The sequence below is a fragment of the Canis lupus genome, chromosome 11 (genome assembly GCF_003254725.2).
Source record: "Canis lupus dingo isolate Sandy chromosome 11, ASM325472v2, whole genome shotgun sequence".
Classification (NCBI taxonomy): Eukaryota; Metazoa; Chordata; class Mammalia; order Carnivora; family Canidae; genus Canis; species Canis lupus.
In genome coordinates, this window is record NC_064253.1 from 25,427,431 (window position 1) to 25,439,350 (window position 11,920).

Sequence of the window (11,920 nt, forward strand, 5' to 3'; positions counted from 1 at the left end):
AGTGCTTAAGAATATAGAATCTCCAGAGACTCTAGGTTCTAGGTTATTTGCTGTGTGGACACAAACTGCCTGTTTCCTTGCAGGTCATCTATTGGGGCTAAATGGATAGAAGCACTAGGGAGCTATCGCTGGCTTCTAAATCTAACAGCTGTAGGTTTTTCTAAAAATCAGGAAGGGTTGTTATTTTGTTAACTTGCTGAGCTCACTCAATTATGCCTTAGAAAAAAAAAATTATGCCTTAGAGAACTCTTGAGATCTTGACCCATCATTAAATTATCTCTACACCCATTTCCGATATACAATCCAAGCATGCCACTAGGCTCAAGTCTTTCTCTTAAATTTCTTTCTTCTGTTTATTGCTAAGTTGATATTAACCAGGTGGTTTTGCTGGTTATTCTTGGGTCAGACTGTTTGGTGTGTCCCCACTTACTGGGCACATAAAAGGAGGAGCTCAAGTCTGGTAACTTCTGTGGGGCTGCTCAGCACTGGGCCATACAAAGTCTATGCTGTTCCTTCAGGCCCCAGAATGTTATCCAGAAAACATTTATTAAATATCTACTTTATGTTAGACCCTGAGTGTGTAGAGGTAAATGAGATAGAGTCTGGGGCAGCACAGAATTCGATGTGGGGGAGATTTGGACACAAATAAGTATCTCACAGTGTGATACATTAGAGGTGTGTATGAAACAGAGAATGACTCGTTCTGTCAAGGAGAAGGAGACATAGGAAAAGGGTATGGGGGATGCCTGGGGGACTTGGTGGTTGAGCGGCTGCCTTCTGCTCATGTCATGACCCCAGAGTCCTGGAATTGAGTCCCAAGTCCCGCATGGAGCTCCCTGCAGGGAGCCTGCTTCTCCCTCTGCCTTGTGTCTCTGCCTCTCTCTATGTGTCTCTTATGAATAAAAATAAAATCTTAAAAAAAAAATGGAATCATACAATATGTAACCTTTTCTTTTTTCTTCAAATATTTTTAATTTATTGATTCATGAGAGACACAGAGAGAGAGAGAGAGAGAGAGAGAGGCAGAGACACAGGCAGAGGGAGAAGCAGGCTCCATGCAGGGAGCCCGACGTGGGACTTGATCCCGGGTCTCCAGGATCACACCCTGGGCTGAAGGTGGCACTAAACCACTGAGCCACACGGGCTGCCCTATTAGCCAGAATCTAACAAAAAATTTAGACTAAATTACATTTGTTAAGGGATGCCTGGCTGGCTGTCAGTAGAGCACGTGACTCTTGATCTCCAGGTAATATGAGTTCTAGCCTCACGTTGGGGGTAGAGTTTACCTAATTTTAAAAAATGATACTTGTTTTAAAAAGGAGGGGGGGGGATAAATACTTGCTACTTTTTATTTTATCAAAGAATGATATTTTGTACTTTCCTGTATGGAGCCCTAATAAATTCCGGGTCCTTATATGGTCAAGGCTCTAGGTGGAGTTACAAATAAAGAATTATAATGCTGGAGCCAGAAAACAAAAATTGTATTCCAATCTCTACTTGAGGAATTACAGGGGATCCATTTAATGCCCCATACTTATACTTCATAAAATTCCTCCAACTTTTCCTTTTCCAACTCATCTCCTTCCCTTCTCCTTCTTTGTTTCTTTATTATTATATGTTTCTGTATTATCAGTTTTGCTTCTCTGCCCAAGTTTTTTCCCCTCCCAGCCTCTCAGGCTCTATACATCTCCTTCTCTCTCTCTAACCAGCTGAGCCCCTTCCCCCTTCCTCAGCATTTCTGATTCTGCATTTAAAAAGATCCAGGAACTGGGCTGGCAAAGACCAAACTGGAAGCTTGAAAGTGGAATTGGATTCCAAGCTGGAAAACTTTTGATGGATAGATAAAGGGAGAAAGAAAAATGAACATTCACACTAATAAATCTTATCATCACATGTATTTTCTGCAACAAACATGCATAAAAAATACACAAATGGAGTAGAAATTGCATAGATAAAATGTTTTTAAGCATAAAAAAGATGGTAGGGAAAGAAAGAAAGGAGCACTATCACTCTCACTTTCCAGTTCCCGTTTCTCTCTAGATTGACTGACTGCTGGGTCCTTGACGTGCTTATTTCAGGAAAAGTGAAGTGGAACCTTCTCTCTGACTCAAGGTTCAAACTGTTTCCCACCACCACAGCCCTGCAGCCTGCAGCAGGGATGGGAGCACCAGAGTCTGCTCCTGTACCCAGCAGAGGGTCCTCTGGGAGAGACCACTGGGAGCCCCCCACTGCCGCCCCCCCAGCTGGAGAGGCTGCCACTCTGTGGTCGCCCTGATTGAGGTGCTGGGTTCTCCAGCCTTTTCTCCAACAAGCACCTCCCTCAGACATTAAGGAGACCTCCTGAGGGCTCTTGGGTTTAGACATTTTTGCATCTCTTAGGGAAATGTCAAGTCTTGGGGTTGGGGGGACAGGTGGTGAACCCCTCTCCATGTTTCCTTTTGTCTGGGGAATTGGATTGGATTTGACCAGAGCCCCTAGTTGCAGGGCCCATGTGACCCAGGTCCATCTGTGTAGACCCTAGAAATATTCATTCTGGCAGCAACTCTGAACTAATCAAGTGAACACTCCCAGCCAGGTTCTGGCTTGTGTGGCAAGCACTATAGAAATGTAGGTATGGAGAATCCCTGGGTGGCCCAACAGTTTAGCACCACTTTAGGCCCAGGACCTGATCCTGGAGCTCCAGGATTGAGTCCCACATTGGGCTCCCTGCATGGAGCCTGCTTCTCCCTCTGCCTGTGTCTCTGCCTCTCTCTCTGTCTTTCATGAATAAATAAATAAGATATTTAATTTTTTTATTTATTTATGATAGTCATACAGAGAGAGAGAGAGAGGCAGAGACACAGGCAGAGGGAGAAGCAGGCTCCATGCACCGGGAGCCCGACATGGGATTCGATCCCGGGTCTCCAGGATCGCGCCCTGGGCCAAAGGCAGGTGCCAAACCGCTGCGCCACCCAGGGATCCCAATAAATAAGATATTTAAAAAAGAAAAAAAGAAATGTAGGTATGGGCAGACTTTTGTGGTCTCAGCCTGTGTGAGCAGGAGCCCCAGAATCCATGGAGAAACCATGGTGGCAGCACGGACAAGTAGTAAGGCCCAGATGATTTAGAGTCACACAGTCAAATTTTCAGCCTTCACTCCACCACTTACATTACTTATTGATTACAGACAAGTCTCCTACTTCTATGAGCCTCAGTTTTCACCTGTAGAAAATGGGCATAATGGTCCCATTTCTTGGGACGCCTGGGTGGCTCAGCGGTTAAGCGTCTGCCTTCCGCTTAGGATGTGATCCTGGAGTCCTGGGATAGGGTCCCACATTGGGCTCCCTCTATGGAGCCTGCTTCTCCCTCTGCCTGTGTCTCTGCCTCTCTGTCTCTGTCTCTCTCCCTGTCTCTCATGAATAAATAAATAAAATCTTAAAAAAAAAAAAGGTCCCAGGATCCCTGGGTGGCACAGCGGTTTGGCACCTGCCTTTGGCCCAGGGCGCGATCCTGGAGACCCGGGATCGAATCCCATGTCGGGCTCCCGGTGCATGGAGCCTGTTTCTCCCTCTGCCTGTGTCTCTGCCTCTCTCTCTCTCTCTCTCTCTCTGTGTGACTATCATAAATAAATAAAAATTAAAAAAAAAAAGGTCCCATCTCATTGGTTGGTGGTGAGGATTATATGAAATAATGTCTACTGGGATCCCTGGGTGGCGCAGCGGTTTGGCGCCTGCCTTTGGCCCAGGGCGTGATCCTGGAGACCCGGGATCGAATCCCACATCGGGCTCCTGGTGCATGGAGCCTGCTTCTCCCTCTGCCTGTGTTTCTGCCTCTCTCTTTCTCTCTCTGTGACTATCATAAATAAATAAAAATTAAAAAAAAAAAATGAAATAATGTCTACAGAGTGCCTGGCCCACTCCCATCAATTGGGAGCTCTTGTTATTGGGGAGTCCACAAATTTCAGTTTCTCTTTTTTTTTATTAAAAAACATTTTTAAAAAAAGATGTTATTTATTTATTCATGAGAGACACACAGAGAAAGGCAGAGACACAGGCAGAGGGAGAAGCAGGCTCTCTGCAGGAAGCCCAATGTTGGGACTTGTTCCCAGGACCCCAGGATCACACCCTGAGCCAAAGGCAGACACTCAACCGCTGAGCCACTCAGGCATCCCAAACTTCGGTTTCCGTATCTCTAAACTGGGATAACAGTAGGACCTACCTGAGGGAATTGATTCAATAAGATAACAAAGGAAGCAGGTTGACACAATATTTATACATAAATATTAACTGTTAATACTCTTAATCGTTCCTTTGGTCTGCTTGAGGTCAATACCTACTAGTGCCCTTCTTTCCCTATTTCTTCCTCTTCCTCTTCCAGTTGCCAGGACTCTTCTCATATTTTTCTGGGCAGAAGACCTGCAGAAAGAAAAATGATCCAGGAGTCTGTCTCTTGCCTGAGACCTGCCTCTCCTCCCTCCCATCACAGTCAAATCCAGGGCTTTCCTACTAATGTCTCTCCAGGGCGAAGCTCTTGCCAAAGGGTTCATTTTAGAGACTTCGATAATCTCAAGAGGATCAGTCTTCATCTTCCCCACCTACAAGATGAGTGACAGCTTGAAGCCAAGTGCTTCCCAGCCTCCAACCAGGGAAAGAAATGGAAGTTTCCTCTTTTCCTTGGTGTCTGTCTCCCCCTCCTTTTTGCGGGGGAGCTGGGCGTGCTCACTCTGGAGGGACTGAGGGAAGCCGGGCTGGCTCTAACGCAATCCTGCCTAGACGAAGCTGGCAGCTGGGAACCACCTTCCCTCAGCTTGCCCTCTGCCGGGGAACTCCATGACGGAGAGGCGGCAGCTGGCGGGGGGAGGCCTTGATTTGAGGACGCTGCTGTGGCTGCTGCCGCCTGGCCACACAGAGACACACGGGACCCCGCGGCCGCGGTGGCTGATGCCAGTGCCCATTCTGTTCCCGAGGACCTGCTACAAGAGCAGCGGCTTGGCACCTAGAGGGAAGGATTGCTTCCTCGGTAGCAAGGTAGCAAATACAAAGGAACACAAAACCTAGGATAAAGGGTGTGAGATTGGGAATCTGAAGACCTGGGTTCGAGTTCCGATGCCACCGCTCCACAACCCTGTGATTTTGGGTCACATCTCATAAGATCTTTGCCCAAGTTTCTGTTTTCCCATTTTTTAAAAAAGATTTTATTTATTCATTCACGAGAAACACAGAGAAAGAATCAGAGACACAGGCAGAGGTAGAAACAGGCTCCCTGTGGGGAGCCAGATATGGGACTAGATCCGGGACTCTGGGATCACGCCCGAAGCAGAAGGCAGACATTCAATTGCTGAGCCACCCAGGCATCCCTCCCATTTGTAAAATGAGTGTCCTGATACGTCTCCCATAGGGACTGTGGGAAGAATTAGTTGAAATAATGTATGGGAAACGGCAGCACAGAAGATGGTTAATAAATATTCATGTGTTCCACAGAGGGACTGAGGAGAGAGGAAGTCACTGGATTCTGGAGGCTTTATGATTTATCAGCTTATTCTACAGAATTAAGCATTGGGCGTCATGCCATTTGTCGGGTGCCTCATTTTAGTGAAGACATGTTTATCATTCACCACAAGATCTGGAGAGGCTCCCTACATATTCTGGGCCTCAGAACTGGTTTCTCTGGGCCATGAAGGATCAACAAACACGTAAGGCAGAAGGAACCTGTTCCTTGGAGATCTGATCAGTGTCTCCCTGAAGCCCTTTGCTGCCCTCCACGAACCGGACCTACTTTTGTGCCACCAGCACCATGTTCCCATTCTGGGGGAGGCCATAATGACACAGCTACGTGTCACCCCATGATCTACAGCGCAGGGAAGGAGCTGTGTCCCTGCTGGAACTGAAAGACATCCTTGAGGGCTGCAACTTTTATAGGAAAGGTTACCATGCCAACGACAGCCTCCTTGCCCAACTCGGATGAAAGGAAACAAGGCCGTGGGTGACACACATCTATTGTGCATGTCCACAAACTTGCCTCCAACCTCTTGGGGGCGGCTAACTGCAGCTCTGCGGGATGGGGCTTGGACGGAGAGGCAGGAAGATTCAGGTTAGATGTAAGTGGGACTCCAGGACAGATGGAACCGACAGGGCAGGGCAGGGCCAATAAGGGAGGATTGGGAAATGGATTTCTGAGATTGATACCCACCTCTTGTTGAAATGTGTGGGTGTGGTACTGCCAGCAGGCATGGGAGGGGATGCTGTCCTAGATACCAGATTCTGGCTGCAAGGGGAACCTCAACTTCCAATTAGTTCTTTTTGCCCTTGCAGGATGGTTGGGGTCACCTATGCTCTGGGGCAGGTAGAGAAGAGCAGCAGCAGGGAGGACAGGTCATTTGGATGGTGGCTGAACGGAGAAAGGTGAGCATTAGCGCCCCCGCCCCCCTCCTCAGATAAAGGTTCAAACCTTGGCAATAAAGCTCCAGAGATGCTAAAGAAGGGGCAGAAGAATGGCCAACTCCTCAAGCCCTTCATGTCCTCTCCCCCCGCCTGTTAGAAAGTGCACAGGGACCTGAGGAACTGATATCGAGCATATGTGCACACAGACTCCATTTCATTTGATCATCACTACAACCTCGCAAACCAGGAATTATTATTTTTTAAATATTTTATTTATTTATTTATTTATTTATTTATTTATTTATTTATTTATTTTTTAAAATATTTTATTTATTTATTCATGAGAGACACAAAGGGAGGCAGAGACACAGGCAGAGGGAGAAGCAGGCTCCCTGCGGGGGGAGCCCGATGTGGGGCTTATCCGGGCCCCGGGGGTCACGCCCTGAGCTGAAGGCAGCTGCTCAACCAATGAGCCCCCAGGTGCCCGCAAATCAGGATGATCTCCATTCTACCTCTGAAGAAATTAAGATTCAGGGAAGGTATCTTTGCAGCATCAAGCAGTTAGTAAGGGACTGGAACCCTCTCTATGGGAACCTCACAGACTTGAAGGGAAAGCTGGACCTTAAAGTTGCCCTATTTTCTTCTAGAAAGATCTTTTCTGAAGCCGTCCCCTCCCCTACAGCCCTTCATCCAGGTCCCCAGGAGCTGGCTGGGGAGAAGCTTAAGGGACCCAGCAGGTGACTGGAAAAGCCGCCCCCTTCAATTGCCGGGGTGATAGGACCGCGCCGAGGGCCGTGCTCCCCGCCGAGGGCCGTGCTCCCCGCAGGAGGCGGTGGACGGACATCCTCTCATTTTATCCGCTCGACCCTCGGAAGGCGAATCGGGTTCGGAGACGGAGCTGCTTTCCCCAAGGTCGCAGCGCGGGTGCCGGGCGGAGCCGGGGATCCCGCCGAGCTCGGCCAGGCGTCCCGGCCGGTCTGGGCGTCCAGCCGCGCCGCCCGGGAGCCCCCGCGGCGCCCCCCACCGCCCCATTGCTGTGCCCCGCAGCCGCCCGAGGAGGGGTGGAGGACGGGGGCGGAGGAGGGGCGGAGGCGGCGGGGACCGCTGGGGCGGGGGGGGCCGCGGCCCGGAGCGGCCTGGAGGCCTGCGCGGGGGGGAGGGGGAGGGGGAGGCGCGTCGCGGCGCCGGAAGCCGCCTCCATTCCCGGCCGACTGCCCTCCGGCCCCGCCCCGCCCCCGGCCCCGCCCCCGGCCCCGCCCCGCGCCATATTTGGCGCTTCCTCCCCGGCGCTACGAGGCGCTTCCTCCCTGCCCGAGGCCCATACAAGGCGCTTCCTTCCCGGCACGTCTGGCCGGCGGCCCGCGGGCGGCTGTGGGCGGGAGCCGGCGGCCGGGGACCCGCTGCCAAGGAGGGGGCGGCCGGCGGCGCTGGGAACGCGCCTGGCTGAGGTAAATGCGGACCGGCAGGCCGGGAGCCCGCATGCAGGCAGCGGGCCGTGCTTCCTCCCCCGCAGGCCGAGGCCCCGTCGCCCCCGCCCGTGCGGCCGCACTTCTGCGCTCGGCAGGCGCACCGCGCTGAGAACCCTCCGCCGCTCCTACCCGCCGGGTCGGCCTGCCCGGCCCCCTCCCGCGGGGCTCCTCTTTGCTGTTGCAAACCGGTGTTTGCTGTTTGTCCTCTCGTCCCCCCGTGCTGTTTTTGCGCCTTTCTGCCTTTCCTGGAGCTGTCGGCCCCGCCTGGAATGCCCTTCCCACACCACTCTCATCCTTGACTTGGTTGGGGCCTGTGGCCACCTGGAAATCCTCCCCGCCCCCAGCTCCTAGGCGTGTGGTGCGAAATAACGCGGCACCTATCGTACGCCGTCTGTTTGCTGAGGCTGCTATTTGAGCCAACTCCTTTTTGCGTTCCTGGTGCCTAGCTCCGTGAGAATGCTATCTGGGTGAGACGAAAAAGGGAAAGGACCCCATTTTAGACCCCAGTGCCGTGTCATCACGGACAGGGGCCTTGACTGTCGTTCTGGCCCCTAACACGCTGTGCTCCCTGTGGTGTGGAATTTTGTGAGCCCCAGAACTCTACACAAATACTGTGACTCTGCAGAGAAGGTTGGAGGGGTGGCGTGGGGGGAGCCAGAGCCGGGGGAGGTGACGTCTGGAGCAGTGCACACCGAGTGCCCCGCTGCCTGGAATGGCCTCCTTCGCTCAGCCTGACAACTCTGGTTTATCTACTGCAGGAACCGGCAAGTCCTAACAGGCCCTCCCTGCAGCACTTCCAGGGACTTAAACCTGGCCCAGCCATGTGGTTACCCTGATCTATCTGCCTGGAGATGAGCAAAGGTCAGAGAGAGGGACCAGACCTCAGCAGACCACACCACCAGCAACTCCCGAACCCCCACCCCCCAGCTCTTCCAGAAGTGCAACACCTCAGCATACAGGCTGTCTGCTGGACCAACCGGTGAGCCCCTGATTGTTCTGCCTCAGGTGAGGCAGGGAAAGAAAAGCTCAGAGGTTGAACTGAGTCACAGAATATGCCCAGGAAAGGGCTTCTAGTGCCAAGCAGCTTTGGCCTTGATTCCTCACAGGCTTCCAGTTTTTTGGTTATGCACGTGTGTATACAAGCACATGAGTGCAGGCACATGCACGCACGCGTACACACACGTGCCTGCACTCTCTCTCTCTCACCCTCTCCCTCTCTCTGTCTCTCTGTCTCTCTCTCTCTCTCTGAATAAGGCTAAACGATAATGAGCTTTGTTGGTCTCCCTGACTCCAGGTAGGCTGTGCCTGTGTACTGGATGCAGGCAGAAGAGATGATTTCCAAGGTCCAGGACTGAGGGTTTAGAGGTTAGATTTTGATGGAAAAAAAAACTGGGTTTCAGGGCCTGGGCTGCATACCCAGGGCCTAGATGCCTCTGGCCTTGTTTTCCCATGTAAGGCTGCAGGCCCCCAGCAGCCTCCTCTTCCGAGCTGTTGTCTAGGATTATGGGTAATGTAGTCCAGAGGCCAGCTTCTCTGTGGTACTGGTTCCTGCCCTCCCCTCATCTCCTTCCCCCCTGCCAGCCACCACCCCCTTCTGCTCCAAGCTGAGGGCAGCGCAGGGTGAGAAGGCGGTGCTTGCTCCTTGCAGGGCTGGGAGATCCCCTGCTGGAAACCAGCAAGCTATTTATAGCTGAGCCTAGCCGTGGGGGAAGGCCTGAGAGAAGCCAGGGAGCTCCAGCAGCCGCCTCTCCAGCTACAGGATTTGCAGGAACCCCAGGCCTCTGCTGGGCAGGCCTTGTGTTCTATTCTGGGTGAAAAGGCGTGGAGCCTCAGAAAGCCCTATAAAAGCAGTAGGGGTCCTGGGTTGCTCCCTGCTTTGTCTGAGAGAGGTAGGTTACTACGGTGGCTCTAGGGCCTGGCTTTTCAGCCTTTCTAAGGTGAATATTTGGAATTTGAGAATTGATAAGCTGAGACTTTTTGCAGAAAAAGCCAGCGTGACATGCAATATGATGGTTGCCTGGTATTTTTATGCATTTTTGTTCTCATTGTTTTTCTCTGCTTGTTTTCTCAGCCAAGTTGTATTATCTTGAAGGGCAGGAACAGGGTCACCTGGGTGGCTCAGTGGTTTAGTGCCTGCCCTCGGCCCAGGGTGTGATCCTGGAATCCCACATCGGGCTCCCTGCTTGGAGCCTGCTTCTCCCTCTCTGTGTGTCTCTCATGAATAAATAAAATCTTAAAAAAAAAGAAAAAAGAAAAAAGGACAGGAACTAAACTCCGCCCCCCCGCCCCGCCCCCCTTCATGCTGTAACAAGTGATCTTGCCAAAAGAAAAACCAAACCCTCCCTTACCAAAACTGGGTTGGGTGTGCTTTTTATTCCCCCGACCACCCAATCCTTCTCTCAGTGTCCTGTGTTCTCATCAAAGCATCGGAGTTTTACTTGACTAGGTCTCTCACTAGTTTGGTACTCCTTGTTGACATGGATGGTGTCTGTCTTGTTGACTATGATAGTCCTAACATCATGAACAATTGTTGGATGAATGTGAATGAATGAAAATGAATCTATGATAGCCAGTACTGTTTGTGGAGTACTTAATACATGCTTTCACCAAGATCTTTGTTAAGTGGTAGAGCTGTGATAGGAACTGGTGTCTAACTTAGGAGTAGGGCTTAACCGTGGTAAGTGGCTGCCTTTATGCTGGCACCCAGTAGGTACATCTGGCTTCCAGACAGCTGATGGATGAGACTGTTAGATGAGGTGGGCAGGCATGGTTGAACTGGCCTTGCCCCATGACACAGCTAGTGCAGCCAGCCGGGAGAGCTGCCAAGGAATTCTTCTAAGAAACTTAGTGACAAAGACCTGCTCTGATCTGCCAGAAGGGAAGTCCTGAGGCAGCAGCCATGGGGGTTGGAGATAGCAGACAGGCTCTGGAGGCTGAGCAGTGGTGTTTGGGGGGCTCCTCAGATGTTACCAGGGACCTCTTGTTTCTGAATCCAGTAGATTTTTTTTTTTTTTTTTTAGTCCTCATCTTCCTTCAGTAATTTTCAGCAGCATTTGACCTGTACATGATCATCTCTTCTTTTTTTTTTTTAATTTTTATTTATTTATGATAGTCACACACACAGAGAGAGAGAGAGAGGCAGAGACACAGGGAGAGGGAGAAGCAGGCTCCATGCACCGGGAGCCCGACGTGGGATTTGATCCTGGGTCTCCAGGATCAGGCCCTGGGCCAAAGGCAGGTGCTAAACCGCTGCGCCACCCAGGGATCCCTGATCATCTCTTCTTGAAGCCCTCTCTTTCATGGTTTATATGTCTTTTTTTTTTTTTTTAATTTTTATTTATTTATGATAGAGAGAGAGAGAGAGGCAGAGACACAGGCAGAGGGAGAAGCAGGCTCCATGCACCGGGAGCCCGACGTGGGATTCAATCCCGGGTCTCCAGGATCGCGCCCTGGGCCAAAGGCAGGTGCCAAACCGCTGCGCCACCCAGGGATCCCCATGGCTTATATGTCTTGATGAACAGTGTTCTACTTGGATGTTAAGTGTTTCAGGACTGAGCCCCACCCTCTCTTCTCAAATGTGAAACAAATTTCAAAAATCTAAATCGTTATCCTCCTGCCTAACACACCTGAATGGCTTTTCATAATATTCAGAATAAAATTTCAAGTTCTCAGCAAGGTGTTGAAGCTTAGCCTGTTCTCACTTGCTGGCTTTTCTTCTAGTTTCATCTTCTTTTGCACCTCTCCTTCATTCTCTGAGCTTCTTCCACACTGCTCTTCACCTACCTCCTCAATTGTACTCTCCCCACCTCCCAAGTTGTTGGGATGCTCCTCCTCCTCTTTGCCTAGTTAACACCTTTGTGCTCAATTCAAGTATTATTGTTTTTTTTTTTTTCTTTTTTTTTTTTTAATTTTTATTTATTTATGATAGTCACATAGAGAGAGAGAGAGAGAGAGAGAGGCAGAGACATAGGCAGAGGGAGAAGCAGGCTCCATGCACCGGGAGCCCGACGTGGGATTCGATCCCGGGTCTCCAGGATCGCGCCCTGGGCCAAAGGCAGGCGCCAAACCGCTGCGCCACCCAGGGATCCCTAT

General features: G+C 50.9%; 1 long non-coding RNA gene across 1 annotated transcript; it reads left to right on the forward strand.

Annotated features, from left to right (window-relative positions):
- The first annotated feature begins 7,646 nt into the window (after positions 1-7,646).
- Positions 7,647-11,503, forward strand: LOC112649659 (uncharacterized). Its single transcript, XR_007400983.1, has 3 exons — positions 7,647-7,807; positions 8,587-8,807; positions 11,179-11,503. It is a non-coding gene; the product is annotated as an uncharacterized LOC112649659 (long non-coding RNA).
- Positions 11,504-11,920: the final 417 nt, after the last annotated feature.